A 5,424-nucleotide genomic window follows, 5' to 3' on the forward strand; every position below is an offset into this window, starting at 1 on the left:
TCAACAAAGCCACACCTCCTAATCCTTCTAAGTAGTGCCACTCCCTGATGACTAAGCATTCAAATATATGAGCCATTTTTTTTTTTTACTCAAACCAGCACAGTGCACAAACATACATTCAGGCAAAATCCTCATACAGGATGGCTGGAGAAATGGTTCAGAGGTTAAGCACACTGACTGCTCTTTCAGAGGTCCTCCCAGCAACCACAAGGTGGCTCACAACCATCTATAATGAGATCTGGTGCCCTCTTCTGGCCTGCATATGTACATGCAGGCAGGACGCTGTATATATAATAATAAATAAATAAATCTTTTTTTAAAAAAATCCTCATACAGATAAAATAAAAATAGTTGTTTAAATTTGTAGGTACATTTCAGGAAAATTGTACTAACAGAAATAGTAGGCTACATTTGATCCAATGGCCATCATTTGCTGACCACTGTTTTAGAAGTATTCTGATACTTTTATGGAGATTAGATAACTGTGGTGTTACATAGCATAGTAGATTTTAAGCAACTGTAGGTTAGATATTATAGGAAGTTTGTGTGTGTGTGTGTTTGTGTGTGTGTGTGTGTGTGTGTGTGTGTGTGTGTGTGTGCGCGCACGTATGTCTGTAATATGCATGTAGTGCCTTGCAGAGGCTGAAGAAGACTTTGGATACCCTAGAATTAGAGTTCCAGGCAGTTTTGAGCCAATACATATGGGTGCTGGGAACTGAACTTTATGTTCACTTAATTTTTGAGGTAAGGTCTTACTATGTAACCCCGTGTGCCCTGGTATTTGCTACATAGACCAGGACAGCCTTGAATTCATAAAGTTCTACTTTTCTTTGCTTTTGGAGTACTGGGATTAAAGGCATGAGCTCTGGTGTTTTTATTTTTAAGCAGCCGAAACAGACTTACTAAGGAAGATTGAGAAAGAATTCCAAATAGTGAAAGGGTCTCTAAGTAAGGAATACCAAGAGTGTATTTTAAGAAGGGGCTCTTGAAGCACAAGCTATCACATAAAAATCTTATGGGTTGAATCATTTTATAATCATCAAGGGATTAGTTCATGCAAGCACCATTAAGTGTTGATTTATTGAACTATATATGACTGGAAAGTGCCCTCCACTAGATACCAAGACAGGGAGCAGCCCAGTGGTGGTGGCGCACACCTTTAATCCCAGGACTCAGAAGGCAGAGGCAGGCAGATCTCTGAGTTTGAGGCCAGCCAGGTCTACGGAGTGAATTCTGGGACACCCAGGGCTACACATAGAAACTCTGTCTCAAAAAACAAAAACAACAACTACGACCACTGCTACTACAAAGACAAGGAGAAAGTGGCAGCCAGCTCATGCAGTCCAGGTTAGTGTTGAAGTTTCTGAAGTTGACAACTCCTGGGTGGTTGTTTACAAAACTGTCCTTAGTCCTAGAAAATATACAGGGAAGTGTTTGGGTTTTGATTGTTGTCTGGATTTTTGGTGATTGGTTTTTATTGTTGTTGTTTTGAGACTGAGCCTCATCTAGCCCAGACTAACATTAAACTTGCTAGAATTTTGCTACAAAGATTAGAAAAAGGGCTTGAGTGGCACATGCCTTTTTTTTTTTTTTTGGGTTTTTGAGACAGGGTCTCTCTGTGTAGCTTTGGCTGTCCTGTACTCCCTTTGTAGACCAGGCTGGCCTCGAACTCACAGTGATCGACCTACCTCTGCCTCCCGAGCGCTGGGATTAAAGGCATGTGCCACCACACCTGGCACAAGTGGCATATGCCTTTAATCCCAGCACTTGAAGCAAAGATAAACAGATTTCTGTGAGTTCAAGGCCAACCTGGTCTACCCAGTAAGTTCCAGGCCAGACAAAGCTGCACAGTGAGACTCTGTCTCAAAAAAAAAAAGAGTTAAAATTTTTTAAAGGAAATCTTGCAAATCTTAGAAAAGTTTAGTTGACCAGTGGCGTATTTGTGGCATTCAAACTCAATGTATCATCTAGAATGCAAGAAACTCCTGGAAACCAAAAGGGGTGGAATCAAATAGTCAAAAGAAAAGAGGGTCAAGGATTAAACAGGCAATTTACTGGATAAAACAATATGGCTGATTTTTACAAGAAATTCGTGTCCAGCTGCAATGGCTTGATTCCAAACAAGAGAAGCAGACCGATAGGTGCTGTGCAATATCATTTATGCAAAGTTTACAGGTGCTCATTTTGTCACAACATGATGCTACAACAGTTCCAAGATACAGTTAGGAAAGCATCAGAGGAGCTGGTTTTGGTGGCTCAGCATCCTACATGCTCAGGCAGGAGGATTTCCAGTTGGAGACAGCCTGTGTTACAAAAGTGAGTTTCAGGCTAACCTCAGTTATATAGTACAAGATCCCATAATTAAAATAATAATAATAATAATAATAATAATAATAATAATAATAATAATAATTTTAAAAATGAGAGTATCTATTTGTGATGGCTGTTCTTGGTTGTCAACTTGACTCTATGTGGAATGAACTACAGTCTAGAAATAAGGGGAACACATGTGAGAGATTTTTTTGCTTCATTTGAAGCAAAAGGCTTCTAGTCCAGCCTTTTGAGGTACGAAGACACACTTTGATCTGATTCTCGAGGTAAGAGGACATAGGCCTTTGATATGTTTCTTCAGGCTGAAAGACACAGGTCTTTAATTTGGGTCTTGAAGTGGCTTTAATATGGGCCATACCTTCTGCTGGAAGGTCATAGAATAAGGAAGCCTTTGCTCTTTGCCTGCCTGCCCTTGCCTTTCTTGAACATCCATTCCTTCACTGGCATTGAAGCCTACTTCTTCAGAATTCCAGAGCACACAAAAGACTAGCTGAGACATCCAGCCTTGTGAGATTGAGCCAAGTACTAGATTCTTAGCCTTTCTGCTCATGCTAGCCATTGCTGGATTGGCTGCACTGCAGCCTATAAGTCATTCCAATAAATTCCAATAAACCTCTTTCATTTCATAAGGTCTGTGACTCTAGAGAACCCTAATACACTATCCATGCCTGAAGAAAAGAATGATAGTAAGAATAAAAATTAAAAAGGGAGTGGGGCATGGTGTCACAAGCCTGTAAATCACAGTACCCGGGAGACAGCAGAAGGATAGAAGCACGTTTAGACCAGTCAGCTCTACATAGCGAGTTCTAGGTCAGTTAGGGCTACATAACAAGATTCCGTCTCAAAAATAAAAGGTCTATGGCTCTTTTTGGGGGCGGGAGCACTATCATCCCAAGCAGAGAGATGGCTCAGCAGGTAAGAGCATTGGCTGCTCTTCCGGAGGACCCAGGTTCAGTCCCCAGCACCCACATGGCAGCTAACAACTGTCTGTAACTCCAGTTCCAGGGGGTGTGATCCCTCTTCTGGTCTTCTATGGTACACAAGTGGTACACATACATGCAGGCAAAACATCTGATATCTCCTGTGTAGCACAGGCTGGCCTTAAATTCATAAAGATCTACCATACACATAATATTAAATATTTTGTATTTTAAAAAATGCGTACATAAGGGATGAATCCCTAATTGGTTATCGTATACTAACTGGTCAGCCTCAAAGACATATACATACAAGCCACACCAAACAGACTCAGCAGGTCATAGTTACATATATATATATACATACATATATGTAACTATAATAATTAAAGAAAAAGACGCCATGAATTTGAGAGGGAATTGGCGGGTGGAGGTGGGCATGAAAAGTGTTGGAGGATGGAGCAGGGAAAGGAAATGATGTCATATTTTAACAAAAAGAAAATAAAGTTTAAAAATTCAAAACAGTGGGCTGATGAGATGGCTCAGTGGTTAAGAGCACTGGTTGCTCTTTCGGAGGACCTGGATTTGATTCCCAGAACCCACATGGTGGCTTAGAACTTCCCGTAGTGACAGTTCTAGGGAATCTAATGTCTTCTTCTAACCCAGGTGGACACATTACCGTTGTGGTTACACATGCATACACATACACATAAAGTAAATAAATGTAAAAAATTCAAAAGAAGTAAATAAAAGGAAAAGCAGTACAAAACCAGAGAAGGATGCCATCCAGACCATCATCAAGCTCGTAAGGTCAACGGTTGGTCATATTTGCAGACAAGAGTCCGAAGAGGACAAATTGGTAACAACACCCCCCTCCAAACAGTTATCAACTAAGCTTTATCTTGCTAACTTAGAAACAGTTTTCATTACAGTCCATGCACTGGCCTTGACTTGCCCACTTTCTTGTTCATTGTCCCCTTTTGCTTTCTCTTTACACCCTCCTCCAGCCACACCTTGGGCTGTCAAGAATACACTTGTCACTAAAACACCCATGCCACAAAGGGCCTCTTTCCACGTTTTATTTTCTTCTTCTGATCTTTTCTTCCCCTTTTTCCCTTAAGGAAAAGTGTTGTTGTTTGTTTACTTTTTTCTTTCTTTCTTTTTAAAACATTTTATTTTATTTTATTTGTCTTTCAAGACAGGGACTCTCTGTGTAGCCCTGGCTTACCTGGACCTCACTCCAGATCCAGAGCTACACCTGCCTCTGCCTCCTGGGATTAAAAGCATGTGCCACCACTCCCAGTTTGTTTTCATTTATGTTTTGAGACGGAGTCTCACGTAGCTGACGCTGGCCTTGAATTTCAGATCTTCCTGCCTCAGCATCCCAACTGCAGGAATTATAAACATATACAAGTACACTTAATATTCATTTTTAAAAATGGATATACTATTTGCATATTATAAAGTTCTCTTCTCTAAGTTGAGTGGTTGTGATGGTGCATGCATGTAATCCTAGCATTCTGGTGGCTGAGGCAGGAGTGCAGGCCAGTATGGATTCTGCCGTGATATCTTGACCAGCCTGGCATACATACTGAGATTTTTTTGAGTGTGTATTTGTTTGCTTGGTTTGCTTTTTCAAGACAGGGTTTCTCTGTGTAATAGCCCTGGCTATCCTAGATTAGCTTTGCAGGCCAGGATGGCCTCGAACTCACAGAGATCTGCCTGCCTCTGCCTCCCTGAGTACTGAGACTAAAGGTGTGCACCACCATACTTGGCACATACGGAGATCTTTTAAAAAAAATACTCAAAGTGTCACCATAGATGGTGATAGGCATCATGCCTATAAACTTAGAACTTAGTGGGGACAGGAGGTTCAGAAGTTTAAAGTAATTTTTGACTACACAGTAATGAGTTCAAAGCAAACCTAAGCCGCCTAGCTTCTACTTCGTTTAATTAATGAAACGCATTAATTAAAAACAACTATTAGCCAGGCAGTGGTGGCGCACACCTTTAATCCCAGCACTTGGGAGGCAGAGGCAGGCGGATCGCTGTGAGTTCGAGGCCAGCCTGGTCTACAAAGTGAGTCCAGGATAGTCAAGGCTACACAGAGAACCCTGTCTCGGAAAAAAAAAAAAAGCTGGGTGCAGTGGCACATACCTGTAATCCCAGAACGCTG

The sequence above is a fragment of the Acomys minous genome (assembly GCF_964271855.1).
Source record: "Acomys minous genome assembly, chromosome: 7".
Lineage (NCBI taxonomy): Eukaryota > Metazoa > Chordata > Mammalia > Rodentia > Muridae > Acomys > Acomys minous.